Source organism: Helianthus annuus, chromosome 8 (genome assembly GCF_002127325.2).
Source record: "Helianthus annuus cultivar XRQ/B chromosome 8, HanXRQr2.0-SUNRISE, whole genome shotgun sequence".
In the NCBI taxonomy this organism is placed as follows: domain Eukaryota; kingdom Viridiplantae; phylum Streptophyta; class Magnoliopsida; order Asterales; family Asteraceae; genus Helianthus; species Helianthus annuus.
The window spans coordinates 163,371,636-163,387,484 of record NC_035440.2 but is presented as its reverse complement, the minus strand read 5'-3'; the positions used below and the strand labels follow the sequence as shown (position 1 = coordinate 163,387,484).

Genomic DNA, 15,849 nt, shown 5'->3' with positions numbered 1-15,849 from the left:
GCAAAATGTGAGAAAGTTACAAACACTCTAAGTGTTATGCGTGTAAGGTGGGTGGGCCGAATCCCTTAATGGGTTGCCCATAGTCCGAATGTAAGTGATACGGCCCAAAAGGGCTTGTGCGATCGAGTCCTACGTTGTGCGTTCGGTTCACGTATCATGCACACAAATTACACATAGCATTCATATAACATATCATGTATTCATTCAAATAATATAGTTCACGTAAGCATATAACGTTACACAAGATAAGTCTAAAGTACGAGTTGTCACATCAATTGAATTCCTCTACAATATTTTTAGATATGCTACAATATGAAAGCAAGATGAAAATTGTTACAAACTTGTAGGTACTAGGTAGCTAGCTGGCTAGACATGCTGCTTTTGAAGAAGGTTGTTGCAGAAGACAAGATTAAACCTTTCTTCAGATGGATCACCAATGCAATAAGAAACATTTGTATTCTCAAAGTCTTCATGTGCAGTGTAATCGTACTCCTAATTAAAGAGTTAGTTATAAACCTTTGTAAAGTGAACTCATTCATACCCAAAATAGCGATATTTACATGTGTTAAAAGGATTGTTGATTCAACCTCATACGAGAGATGTTTTGGAGTCGCAAGCAGCTGATGTGAGTGCATGTGAAAAGTTGTCTTAAGAAGCTGGCTCGATCTAGAAACGGCTTAAGGTGGTTGGAACGTATGTCGGAAACAAGAAGCGAGTTTTAGTGACACTATAATTTTCTGTGATATTAATCGGGATACCCGCCGCAACGCGCGGTCATTTCAACTATTATATATAAACACACGTATATATGATTTTTTAACGTTTTAGGTTTAAATTATGTTCTCAGCCCATATTGTCGACTCCTCTGCTGCAACGCACGGGTTTCCCACTAGTATATCTAATCTGTTACATTAGAGTTACATGATAACCTTAAAAGTCTTTTAATATTATTTATTAATGAATAATAATATAGTATATCTGATCTTTTACCTTACATCATAACGTCGTTTGCGACAGATCTACATCGATTTGCAGGTTGCATTCAAACCGATGGAGTTGCCATTCAAACCGTCATATGTATCTTCTTCTTCACACGAATCCACAAGTCTGCAGGTTGCATTGTTTCAGTTTATGACAGATCTACATCGATTTGCAATTGATTGTGTTACGGTGATGTTTGTTTGCGCATATTATTCACAAATTTGTTTTGATTACATTTACAAATCAAGGGTCTTGGTTATCACAGATCTTTGCACTCATACATAATCACGAATCAGATTATATGATCAGTCAATCCGCATTCACGAATCAGTTTGTTTCTGATTCGTATAGATCTGATATTTGGTTCATTTGCAAGAATTTGAGATTCTTAATTCACAGGGGTTTGTTTTTGCAGAACTGATTTGCACAAAAATTACAAGTTCATCTGGTTAAATTAGTTCATTTGCTGAACAGAAGTATGTCTGTACGAATCTGATTTGTTCATTCACTGTTCAGAATTAGGTCCATTTGCTGAGTTCATTCGGAACAAACAATTCAAGTTGTAGGGGATATGGGAAATCAATCGACTATATGTTCACCAATGAAATTATTTCTTGATAATAAGTCTTGGTCATTTAGTTACAAGCTTTTGCAATAAGCGGTTTTTAATTTCTAGTTTCTTAGGTTCATCGACAATCATTACAAGTTGTTCTTCAATTTTTTTTTCTTTTATTCACTTTATCAGTTAGTTTTTAATGTCATGATTAATTATTCTTCTGCTAGTTGCTGTTCATTTTGAGGTATTCATCGTTATATGTTTGGTTAATGTAGTTGTACCGATGTTGTTTCGCGGTTTCGGTACTAGTGATTTGTGTTCTTCTGCTACTTGATTGTTAATGTTGTTTTCAATTCTAGAACCATCTTAGATGCAGTAAATGATTTCATATGTATGTGTTCTTAGTTCATGTTCAGTGATCTACAAGGTGATTATGATTTATGAAGCAAATGGTGACATTTTGGTGACATGTTACAGGATGTTGTGCACAGTGACAAACGATTGTATCTAATTTGAGTTGACTGAGTTATGAGAATTCCTTCATGTTAGTGTTTTTCAGTGATGATGATCCATGAATGATTCGATACATATACTCACTAATTTCTTGGATAAGTGTATATTGATAAGGAATGATGTGTGATAATGAGTGAATTTGTTGTGGAACTTGAAATTTCTTTTCTTTTGAAAGCTTGATACTGGTTTCCATGGTGATTTGAAAGTTGCAGGGGGTAATATTGCTTCTAAACTCAAAGTATAGGGGGTAATAAGAAAGGGCATTTTAGTAATTTACCTGTGGGGGGTAATTATGCAACATAACAGAATGTTGGGTGGTAAAATAAAAGGGTAAAATAGTCATTTCATATTAAATCTAACAGATCAGTTAGCCAAATTAACACCGGGGGGTAAAGTTGCGACATAAGAGCAAACGTTGGGGGGTAAAATTGCAATTATTTCGTTAGGGGGGGTAAGAGTGCCAGTCACCCCAAACCCCAGGGGGTAAAATTGCAGTTTACTCTTTATACTTTTATGACTCAGTAGAAATTGCAATTAATTAGGGTTCTATGATCTTAACGGGAATTAACTTGTTCGAGTGGAGGAATGAATTATTAGATAACTAGGTTAGAACCCCGTGTAATACACGGGTTAAATAAATATAATTTTATATATCAAATAATAAAAAATATATCTTTAAAACCCTCGTTTATTACACGGGTTGAAAAAATGTAATTTTATATACCAAATAATAAAACAATATATCTTCAAAAATCTCGTTTATTACATGGGTTGAATAAATGTAATTTTATATATTAAATAATAAAAATGTTATATTTTTAAGAACTTCATGTATTGTACGGGTTGAGTAAATTTAGTTTTATATATTGTGTAAATTACGATTTTAGCCCCTGTGGTTATATCACTTTTACTCTTTTAGCCTAAAAAAGAATCTTTTAACATCTGAGCCCCAACATCTTTTTTTCTAACTCTTTTGGCCCCAAACACTAACCCCATCCATTTAATTTTAGGGGACAAAAGAGTTAGAAAAAAAGACGTTGGGGGCCAAAATGGTTAGAAAAAAAGACGTTGGAGGCCAAAAGGGTTAGAAAAAAGACGTTAGGAGCTCAAATGTTAAAAAATTTCTTTTTAGGCTAAAAGGTTAAAATTGATATAACCACATGGGCCAAAATCATAACTTACTCTTTTATATTAAATAATGAAAAAAGTTACATTTTTAAGAACGTCGTGTATAATAAAACAATATATATTTAAAAATCTCGTTAGAATGACAAGTGTACCAAAACAGGTTTCTTTTATTATATAGTATAGATATAGATATAGATAGATCCTCGCAAGACTCTTGATCCATTATTTTGATCATAAATTCTTGATATATCATGTTTTTATTATATTTTTTGTTAAATTCGAGTAAATATCTAACTACATGATGTGTGTATATAATATTCATGCTCACAAGACTCTTGATCTATTATTTTGATAATAAAATTTTTAATATATTATGAGAGAATGACAAGTGTCAAACAGGTTTCTTTTATTTATTATATAGTATAGATATATATAGATTCTCGCAAGACTCTTGATCCAATATTTTGATCATAAATTCTTGATGTATCATGTTTTTATTATATTTTATGTTACATTCGAGTAAATATCTAACTACATGATCTGTGTATATAATATTCATGCTCACGAGACTCTTGATCCGTTATTTTGATTATAAAATTTTTGATATATTAAGGTTTTATATTTTTTTTTGTTACATTCGAATAAATCTATTTATATGGTGTCTATATAATATTCATGCTCACATGAACATTTTCATTAATTAAAAGTTAAAACGGTGGATTATATTTATATGGCTTTTGTTCACAATTGGAAAAAATAAGTTGATTTAGAAAAAAAGAATTATAATGGGTAAATTATCATAAACAAATTCCAAGTTTGGATTTTAAAACCCAATTCGTGTCTATGAATTTCAAATGATCTGATAATACGAAACTGAAATATACATTTTCTATTTTTATTAAAAAAATTGATGTATATCTTTATTTATACGGATAGAGTTAAAAATTAGATATTATTAATTACTATTAATCTAATATATATATATATATATATATATATAAGAATTACTTATCTAGAAATAAAAAAATCATGGGTAATTATTATTATTAGTTTTATTAATAATTTTAATCAATTAAATGAGAGAATGACAAGTGTCCCAAAACAGGTTTCTTTTATTATATAGTATAGATATAGATAGATGCATCAAAGGAACAAGAAAATCATACCTTGTGTAGATCTCTTCGATACAACTTCAAATCCCCAAAATTTGATATTATCTCTAATAAAATTTAGTATGTGTGAAAAATAGATTTAAATACTAATTAGGAGATGTGGAGGATATACTAACTTAGGGAACAAGTTAACTTGGGAATCAAGGAGCCAGATAAGTTACATATTTTAACTTAGTGAACAAGTTAAAATCACCAAACAAAGACAATAATCATAAACAAAGACAATAGGAAACAATCACCACGCAATTAAACAACAGTGATAAGATTCAATATACGATCAGTTAGCATTTATTATTTTAGTGAAGGTATGATTACTTACATTCTTAATTTTATTATTTTTTTAATTAGTTGTTAATATTATTTGTATATTATTATTGTTTTTTAGTTAGTTGTTATAACTAATATTGTAAGGTTTGATTAATCTCTACGGTACTAGATATTTGATAAAACTGATGTGTAGTGAATTAAAAAAAATATATGATGTGCATGAAGAGAGGTAAGACTTTGCCAAGACTTTTCAAGTGTATTTATGGTTATTCAAAGATTCATTCATGCCTTATATACGGCATTTCATGATTGATTTTTTTTAACGAAAAAGGTTACATAAACATTACTCTTAAATTACACTAAGTTTACCCATGCTAGGATTTGAACCATAATCTCTCTTCAAGAGGCACAAAGCCTCTACCACCCCATCAAAGTGGTGATGGCTTCATGGACGGTTGGTAGCATTAATTGCACAAATTGGCTGTCAGAAACTGCCCTACAGCTTGGTGAGGCCAGCATATATACGCGAGGTGACCATAGTGTCCAAACCTTAATGCTTGAAGAAGTCGTGGCATCATGTGATTTTTTGGATCTGGCATGCATTCTTTGGTGGTCTGAATCAAACAATGAAATCAATTATTTTGAGCAGTCACATGTTTTGGACGACATTGTCTATGAAGTTGCACCACTATCCTAATTTTATGTAAATGGATCAAAGTAACGTATGGGTATTTTTTTTCGATGTTATTCATCCTGACCACCCCGTGATTATCAAATCATTTATATGCCCGTGGGAGGACAAATTCCAGCACTTAAAAACGCTTAAAAATCAGCAAGAAAGAATATTGAATGACCATTCAGTATATTGAAGCAGTGTTGGCATATCGTGCGCAACACGACACGAATGATTCCTAAAGACAAAATAAGAAATGTAACGAGTGCTTGCATAATTTTACATAAAATTACACCGGAGGACGAAGGACTCGCCGTTTGCCAAGACTATGAAGATCATGTCGAGCCGACTGTGGTGCTCAACTACGAAGATAAAGAAGCAATCCGTAAAGAGTTACGTAAAAGGAAATTCATAATGTGCACCAAATGATGAGTAGTATTTTAGTATTTTTTTTCTTAATTATGTAATGCTTTAGAAAATTAATATTAATGTTTTGGTTATTTCCTATTTTATTATATATAATTAAATATTTAAAAAAATATTTTTTTGTTAAATGTTTAAATATAGTTAAAGTCACAAAAATAATTAATATATAATAAAAAACCTCTTCACACTCACTTACCATTATGAGACTAGGATCAAATACAAACCACATTTCGCATACAAACTGTAAAAACCATTTAAAAGGTAGCACGTGACATCCAACCAATTATAGAGAATTGATAAAATAATATCCTAAATAATATCAATTATATTGAATTCCCTATAAATATACGAACAAGCAACTAATTCTTTATTTGGATCTTACTTTTGTTTTCAATGTGCTGATTAAGAAAAGTGCTGATATCTTTCAAATATGTGCTAAAATCAATTATCTTGATTAATTTTCATGTGCTAATATAATTCAAAAGTGCTACTTTTATGTATGTATTGTTTTGGTATGTGCTAATTTAACTTTTTTTAAGTGCTAGGATCTGTTCTTACAGTTTGTAGGATAAATATGTTTTGTACCGGAACCAACCCCTACCATTATGTCCCTGTTGTCTATGTGGCATTTAGGCCGTGGGGTATGGGACGGGAGTTTGGGCGTGGGTTGGGGGAAAACGCCCAAGTCACCACCCCGGGTGGGCTTGGGTTGTGGCGTGGCCCCTTGGGGCTTGGCTTTCAAGCCGGGCGTGGGGCGGTATGACCAAGCGAGCTGGCTGAATCCCATTGGTTCACCCGCCACGTCAGGCGGTTGATTTTGAATTTTGAAATTTAAAATTCAAACTGGTCCCCCCATCCCCCCATCTTCCATAACCGCCACCCGGGTCCCCCAAAGGCCCTATATATTGCAACCCCAACCCCACCGGTCCCCCATCCCACGAACCAAAACCCAACCGGCTACACCCACTGTCTTGAACCCGCTACCCCGCTGGTCCCCCCCATCCCACGAACCCAATACCACTATGGCATCCTGAACCCGTCAAGAAGAAATGGCACTCGTAACTAGCGTCGTCGACGCTATGAAGGGGCGGCCACCGGGCCAAACAAAATATTGGGCGGAAGCATTCGCGGCCTACCGACATAACGTCGGTAACGACCGCCACAACCTCAACGCGTGCCAACATAAATGGCGCGAGCTACGGCCCAAGCTCGAGCGTTTCAAGGCTTACTATGATGCGGTTCCCGGTGGCGAGTTAAGCCACGAGGACCGGGTGGCGGTGGCGAACATAGAGTTTCGAGGCAAGGAAAACAAAGCGTTCGACAAGATCGACCTTTTTGAAATTTTTTTAACGCTTTAGGTTTTTTTATTTTGTAATTTTTAGAAATTATGTAATTTTTACGATTATGTAATTTTTAAAATTTTAATGAAGTTGTAGGTTTTTTATAAATGTTGTGTGAGTTTTTATAAATTTTTTGTATTCTTTTTTAAAAACATTTATGCCACGCGGTGCACCCAACCCACGCCCCGCCATACCCCGCGGACACGTAACCTGGCAGTGGGCTGGCTCCGCGGACACGTGTCACCAAATGCCCAACCCAAACCCAAACCCCAACCCAAACTCCACGGTCTTAAGTGGCAACTTTTTTTCACACCCATTTGACCACTTCGTCTCCTTAGGCAAGTGAATAGTGAAAGTGAGTGTCCCTTTTGTTTACGTGATTTTGAGGTGATAATTGTTTTTTCCACACTCATTTGACCACTATGGATAACCTAAGTCTAAGACTGGAAGGTATGAGGGTCGGCTTAGACCCGGCGTGGCCCGGCGCCGCACCCCCACACCGCCCTCCGGAGCCTCGTCCCGTCTTCCCCATCCTCCAGCCGACGCCCAAGCCGGGCCACTCCTTCACACACATACCTATACATGCATACGTATATATATATATATATATATATATATATATATATATATATATATATATATATATATATATATATATATATATATATAGGGGAAGGTTCATTTGAGAAGAAAAATTGATTGAGAAGAAAAAGAACAAAGGGTAATTTTGTAAACATTAAATAGTTTTTCACTTATCTCATTTATTATCATTTTTGACTAATTAATTAGTCATAAAGACTATTATCCTCCACACTAACTTTTTTGCCTACACACATCAAAAAGTTGTCCTACATATTTCGAAATTCATCCTACACGTTGAAATTTATCTTACACAACTTCTAATTTATCCTACACTTTGAATTATTTTATTTTATTTTTTAAAAAAAATATATATTTTTTGAAGATAAGTTACAAAAAAATTAATGTATTAGCTATTAAAAAGGAAGACTACAAATTAATAACCTATGTAGATTTACCAATGTACCATTATAGTAACATTAAATACTTATATTAAATAAAGTAAAATAAAGCATTCTTATTGGTTGAAATTTGTTCTTTTTTCTTCTTACAAAAAATTTCTTCTCATTTGAACTCTCCACTATATATATATATATATATATATATATATTTAGCTCTATACTCCACCACCTTGGTCTATTCCCTTTAGGCTCATCCTCACTACCGGTGGCGTAACGGATGATGTTGCGGCCCATCCTCTTGCCCCCATACCATCCGGTCTAAGATGTATGTTATGCAACTATCTATTCCTTCTAATGATTCGAGATACAACTTCAAATCCCAAAATTTAATTATATCTCTAATAAAGCATGTTGTGGATTAATTTAATTAAAGGACGACAAAAATAAGATCACAAAAGTTACAGTTGGAACAAAATTTTTTAAATAGTGGTTGTGTATGAGTACAAGTCCATTTTTATTTTAGTTTTTAACTGCAGCAATTGAAGCTAATATTCCATCAAAAAGAAACTAGCAAGTAGCTAGACACATTCGAAATTACACCAATAGTAAAACGGAAACAAAAAAATGCGAGAATATGACGCTAGGGAAAACACCGAAAACTAAACCATACGAATCACTAACGAAGAGCTCCAAATACATATAACAGTGGATATGTAGGATGGAAAGTAAAAAATCGATCGAGAGGGAGAAATGCATGCCAAGACCGAACCAGCCTTCAACCTCATGCATGGTGCTTAAACCATTATTCTAAAGACGGAGAGATCGATCGTTGTGGCTGCATCCGTGGTTCTTAGGTTATTCTACTTTAACCGACTCCATGGACCTCTTATGTTGATAGATCCAAATCCAAAATATCATCAAGACGGTATGTATGAGACATAGAGATAGCGTTTTATGTCTTCCCTCTAGTGATGATGTAGTTGGAGGCGCCATAGTAAGAAGGTGTTTCGAGCCAACCCAACTTAACACATTAACAACCCAATCTCATTTTGGTTCGGCTAATTTTCTAAAACTATATGGTGATGTATATCTGATTTCTTTAGCAAGGGATTAAGGAGGTTTTATGAATTAGAATACACTTTGGAGTTGGGATAAATTTCAACTCGTTTGACCTTTGATACCAATTTGGCGCGTTTACAGTTTAGTAAGCTCTTTAGCCTAACCCATTTAACCCATTAGAGATGAACCAAAAGCCAAACTCACCCTTTGCTGCTATTGCAGAGATAAAAGAATGCAATACACACAAAGATGCTAGAAAAAGATCCATCTCTCACTAAACAAGGGACAAATCTTAGACCAATATAATTAACTCTAAGAATTGAATGTGAAGAAGTGTAGATAGTTTAAATCCAATCCAACGATAGAACAATAAACGAAAACATACTTAGAGGAATGGAAACAATTCACCAATCATGGCTTCATGATACAAGAGTCTCAACATATATTGTTCGACCAATTCCACATCCCCAACCCAGAGAACCAAAATCCCAGTAGTGTCTTGTGAAGTCCTCCGTGTTCATTTTTTTTTAAAGAACTGTTTTCCTCCAAAACAGCTAGCCAATTTCCCTTGTTACTAGTTACGCATATCGGTGGTCTTCTTGACTTAATACGTTTTGCACTAGGAAAACAACCATCTTCACCCACCCGTCACCATCACCATGTTAGGTCAAGAACACGATTCACACAACACTAGAACAAAAATCAGCAAGCTTGCACACTCACACACACACTCTAATTCACAAGAACACAGGATTTATAGTGGTTCGATCAAGCTTGATCTACATCCACTCTCCACAACTAGTTTTCTTTGTATTAGGTGCTCAAGAAGTTTACAATACATGAAAAGAAGTATTTATATGGGTTACAATTAGGGTTGTTGACTTTACTACATAAACAGAGAAACTCCTGCTAGCTGCAGAAGGAGTGTAACACATAACACCCCTGCTAGCTTGCTAGGTGCAGAAGGAGTGTAACAACACCCCTGCTAGTCAAATCCTCCACAACCTGTCACGGCCCCCGACCCGGTTTGACCCGTTTCAGGAGCCGCGGGACAGGAATCCCGTGGTATTTGATTTAGGCGACAGCGGAAGTCTTTTTAAAACAGGATCTTTCACTAATTTAAACTGCTCGTTTCATAACTTAGGGATAAATTCCCGTATTTTACAATAATGTGATTTCTCAGGGAAATCTTTATTTTCAAAACATGTTCATTTACTTATTTACATTGAGCCACTTTTCTAAGCTGGGAGTGCTCCACGGCACTTTTCTTTGCTCATACCATATCACCTGAAACATGTTTGAAAAAGGTTTTGTCAGCGGGAAAATACTGAGTGAATCATTCAGTTTACTGAAAACGACACATTTGTTATAATCTACAGTATTAAGGGGAATTACAATGTTTCTGATATCAAACCAACTACCCACAGTATTTGTCACTCGACCATCCATTGGCTAGCCCATTTGTCCAATGGTGTCTGTGACTGTGGTCAGATCACCCCTTGGCCACCCGTTTGTCCAAGTGTGACGGGAAATAAGTAATGTATACAAAACCCCACATACCGGCTGTAATTTGGTGATTACATAGACTTAATCCCTGTAATTATAACTTTGAAAATAGTTTGGAGTTTTGTAAAACAGTTGATAAAAAGAGAATGACTCACATTGCAGATTTATGAGCAGAGTATAAGCTTTACTGATTAGCCTTTTAACCTAATTTAAATAACAATGCACACACACAAACGGGACTAGTAACTAATTCAGCAGTTACGTCAATTCACGAGATTAAACCTTCACAACTATTATCAAGTGCGATACTTAATAATTCAATAGATTCACAACGAATGACAGAGCATAGTCCGAATTCGAACAGCACTCAAACATTCAAGTCGAAATCACAATGAATAACAAAGTACAAGCTCAATTTGAGCAGCACTCGGACAATCGTTGGATAGTTATAATCGATCGGACGTTGAATCGTAATAGCGATCGAGTTATTACCCTGATTGCGGCAGCACCTCGTGATCGTGTGTGTGTTTATTGTGATATAACAGTGATATCTCGACGTACACAGAAGCTATTTACGTCGTTCCAAGTCCCCTGTTCAAGTCCCAAGGTCGGCTATTTATACTAATTTTTGGGACCTCCTTACGGACCGTATGCCCGAACCCTTACGGTCCGTAAGCTAAGCAGTCTAATTCATAGGCTGCCTAGGCTCGGGTATAGCTTGGGTGACTCAACTTTTCAACTAATCAGAATTATGCAACGTTCATTTTAGATAAATATTAGACTAGGGTTTGCCCCCTCGAGTTTTAGGGGCCCTGATCCTGATTCTGATTGTTCTGAAAATTTTAGGGCTAGTGCAGAATTACTTGGGTGTCTCAATTAGGGTTTTCTTTTTGACTAATTATTGTCCTAACTATTGATTTTAGTGGCAGTTGTTACATCCTCCCCACCTTAAGAAAAATCTCGTCCTCGAGATTTACTGAAATAGATGAGGGTACTTTCGCTTCATCTCTGATTCCAGTTCCCAAGTATATTCTGGTCCTCTCTTGGATTCCCATTTGACTTTGACCAACAGCAGTCGTTTATGTTTGAGAAACTTAATCTTCCGATCTTCTATTTGTAGGGGTTTCTCTACGAATTTCAGCTTTTCATTTACCTCTATATCTTGAAGAGGTACTACCAGGGATTCGTCTGATAGACATTTCTTGAGATTGGATACATGAAACACATCATGTACTCTAGCTAATTCTTCTGGTAGTTGTAAACGATAGGCTACTGGTCCTATTCGTTGGATCACTGGGAATGGTCCAACATATCTGGGACTCAGTTTTCCTTTCTTACCAAATCGTACTACTCCTTTCCAAGGAGATACTTTCAAAAGTACTTTGTCTCCTACTTGAAATTCTAATGGTTTACGGCGATTGTCCGCATAGCTCTTCTGACGATCTCTAGCAGTCTTCAGTCTTTCCTTGATTTGCGATATCTTGTCAGTAGTTTCTTGCACAATCTCTGGGCCTGATAACTGACTTTCTCCTATCTCTGCCCAACAAACGGGAGTTCTGCACTTGCGTCCATACAGTGCTTCGAATGGAGCAGCTTCGATGCTCGAATGATAACTATTGTTATAGGAGAATTCAATTAATGGTAAATGACTATCCCAATTACCACCAAAGTCAATTACACATGCTCGGAGCATGTCTTCCAGGGTTTGTATCGTCCTTTCACTTTGTCCGTCCGTTTGAGGATGATATGCGGTACTTAAATTAAGTCGAGTTCCCATTGCTTCTTGGAAACTTGTCCAGAAACAGGAAGTAAAACGACTATCTCTATCCGATACAATGGAGAGTGGGACTCCATGTAAGGATACTACTTCATCTACATACAACTTGGCTAACCTTTCCATGCTAAAGGTTTCCTTCATTGGTAGAAAATGAGCTGATTTGGTTAATCGATGCACAATTACCCAAATAGTATCATTACCTTTTCTGGTTTTGGGTAACTTAGTAACAAAATCCATTGTTATGAGTTCCCATTTCCATACAGGCATTTCTAACTGTTGTAGTAGTCCTGAAGGTTTCTGATGTTCGGCTTTAACTTGTGAACAGGTTAAACACTTAGATACGTATTCGGCTATATCCTTTTTCATTCCTATCCACCAAAAATTATTTCTTAAATCCTGGTACATCTTATTATTTCCTGGATGTACAGTATACCTAGATTTATGAGATTCTTCTAAAATCTTATTTCTTAATTCTCCTTGCTTAGGAATAAATGAGTATATCGTCAATGAACACGATTACAAATTTATCCAAGTATGGTTTACAGATCCTATTCATCATGTCCATAAATGCGGCTGGAGCATTTGTTAATCCAAAGGGCATGACTGTAAACTCATAATGACCATACCTAGTTCTGAAAGCAGTTTTAGGTATGTCCTCCTCTTGCACTTTCAACTGGTGATATCCAGATCTTAAGTCTATCTTAGAGAAATACCTAGCTCCTTGCAATTGATCAAAAAGATCATCAATCCTAGGTAATGGGTATCGGTTCTTAATTGTGACTTTATTCAATTCCCTATAATCGATACACATCCTCATTGATCCATCTTTCTTTTTCACAAACAACACTGGTGCACCCCAAGGGGATGAACTAGGTTGTATGAATCCTTTGCTTAGTAATTCATCTAATTGCTTTTTCAATTCTAGCATTTCAGTAGGTGCTAATCGATAAGGTGTCTTAGCTATTGGTATAGTACCTGGAATTACCCTATATATTAATAACAGTATGAAATGAACAGTAAATGAAATGAACAGTAAAACTTAGGGGTATTTCAGGGTTTTTAATAGAAACAAAGAGGGATGGTCACCGGATAAAAGACAGTCACAGCGGATACAGAGATGCTCACCGGCGGCCAAAAGGGAGGGCGCGATCGGACAGAAAAAGAGAAAGAGCGTAGAGAGAGATGCTCGCCGGCGGAGAGAAGAGAGAGATCGGATGCGGAGACTGTCCCTGCCGGCGACGATTGTATTGTATCTCGATCTATGGTATCTTCTCCGTCTTGCTTCGCTGTGTGCGCCTCGGTCAATGCGGACGATGGCTATGCTCTGTCGTCTAGATCCGTTGCCGCCTCCGTTTGATGTTTGTCGTATCGTTTTGCTCATCGAACCCTTTAGGGTTCCGATACAATGGTTGTCGGTGGTGATGGTGGCGGGCTATGGATGGTGACGACGGCTTTACACGGTTCCAGCGATTGTCGTTTTTGGTAAGTTACGTAATTTCAAAATTATAACAATTTGTTTGATTAATAACAAACTTTACAAATAAACAAGAAGCTGTACTCTCGCGTTGCTACGAAAATATCAACAAATGTTTATAAATGTTGATGAAGACTTGAATATATAACGTTTACCAAAATATTGTTCTACCAATTTTTTTATAGATAAGATGTTTCAAATATTTAATTGCCACTCACTAGGTGGATAGTCTGACTTTGAGGTGTCATTCTGTCTTGGGTGTGAAATGAGAAGCAGACATTGTAATTGAACTCGATTACTCGAACCTGATATGGGTAACTTAAAACCTAATATATTTGAGATGAGATTGGGGTTGAATAATCTGGTTTGGGGCTGAGTTTGAGATTAGTTTTTATTTATTTTTTGAGGGTTTGAGATGTGGTGATAGAGCCATTTACCTAACCCGATTATCTGATAAATTACTCATGTCATTCAACTTGATGAATTTGATATTAGCCACCTCCTTTTTGCATTTGGCATCCCCATTGAAGCCCAAATCCCATATTCACTCATGCTTTTCTTGCTATTGGTTTGCATCTACATCTTTCTAATTTGCTCTGATCGTGCATTCGTGCTATACTGCTATTATGTCTCACTTTATACTGTTGTTTTCTCTTTCGCTGTGTGTTTGTGGTGTAACAAGTGAACTGTACTAAGTATAAAACTAATATGGAACTGGCATTAGAATACTTAGGTAATTTAGGAATTAACCTTACATGAAGAGATAATATGGTTGGTTGTGTGAGAATTGAAATGTTACTTTGTTGGAGCCATAAGAAAGATGGAAAAGAAGACAGAAGAGCCTTGGTCTGAAGTAACATGATAAATGAGGTTTAAAGAAAAAGATAAGGATGGGCATCGTTTATGCGGTATGATGTCATAGTAATTTGGGGATAACTAATTGTGACTTGATTGAACTTATGTGGTTTAAGTTGAGTTGATCAGTGAATTCGAACACGAATTTTAATTAGGTTTTGTTGTTGTTTCGTGCAGGAACCATATAAATCGCAACCAGGGATATGCGGCTCATGAGATTTGCAGAGTATTTTGGTAGGGCATTTGCTTCAGTCAACAGTTCTGAGTTTTCGTGGATGAAAACACTCAAGGTCAAGGAAGCTACTATTGAGAAAATAATTGATGTAAGAACCTTCTCTTTTAAGCTGTTTTAAAATTTTAATGTTTATGGTCATGTATCATAGTTAGCTTTTGGATATTTATTGTTTTTTTATGAATTACAAATATCGGTGGCCTTTGTAAACAAGTCAAAAACAGTGTAGAGCACTTTTTTAGTCTTTTAGTTGGAACTCCAAGTCAAAACATTATGGAGAATATCATTGACTCCATCCTCGGGCAGCGAAGTCGGCATCCGAACCCAAGCAAGCATCTGAGTCCATACCTCCTTAGCTAAGGGGCATGAAACAAGAACATGCTCAATGTCTTCAACACCCATATTGTAGTTAGGACACAACAACCATGAATAGTGATTACAACTTTTATTTTTTGGGTTTGCCATGCGTCGTTATTTCGATTTAGTTTCACGAATTTAAGTTTTTCCTTCTATGTTTTCAATGTGTTCTCTCAGATGTTGCCAAATTCAGGGCCTCGGTTTAATCAAACAAATATTTAGGGTTCGGTTTAGTCTTTAAGTACGTTCAGTCGATGTGTTCAATATGTTCAATACCAATTACCAACTGATTTCAATTTGCTCCCAGGCCTGTGCTCGCAATTTGCTTATTTCCGTTAATTACTTGACGATGGTATGTTGATATCAGTTACGGGTAATGTTTGCAATGTTAAGTCGATATTTGCTGCGAAGAGTAGGCGCAATCACCTGGTTCGTTTTTGCAGGTTTGTTTTTAGTTTGTGCACCCCTATTGTTTGTTTTATTTCCTTTTGATATGTTTCTAATTTTATATCTTATTAAGTTGAAGCCCACATTAATTTCATTTGGAATCTAC

At 35.8% G+C, this 15,849-nt stretch overlaps 1 long non-coding RNA gene across 1 annotated transcript; it reads left to right on the top strand.

Moving 5' to 3' along the window:
* Positions 1–977: 977 nt before the first annotated feature.
* On the top strand, positions 978–2,146 carry LOC110912294. The gene is made up of 2 exons (XR_002577821.2): positions 978–1,170; positions 1,397–2,146. It is a non-coding gene; the product is annotated as an uncharacterized LOC110912294 (long non-coding RNA).
* Positions 2,147–15,849: the final 13,703 nt, after the last annotated feature.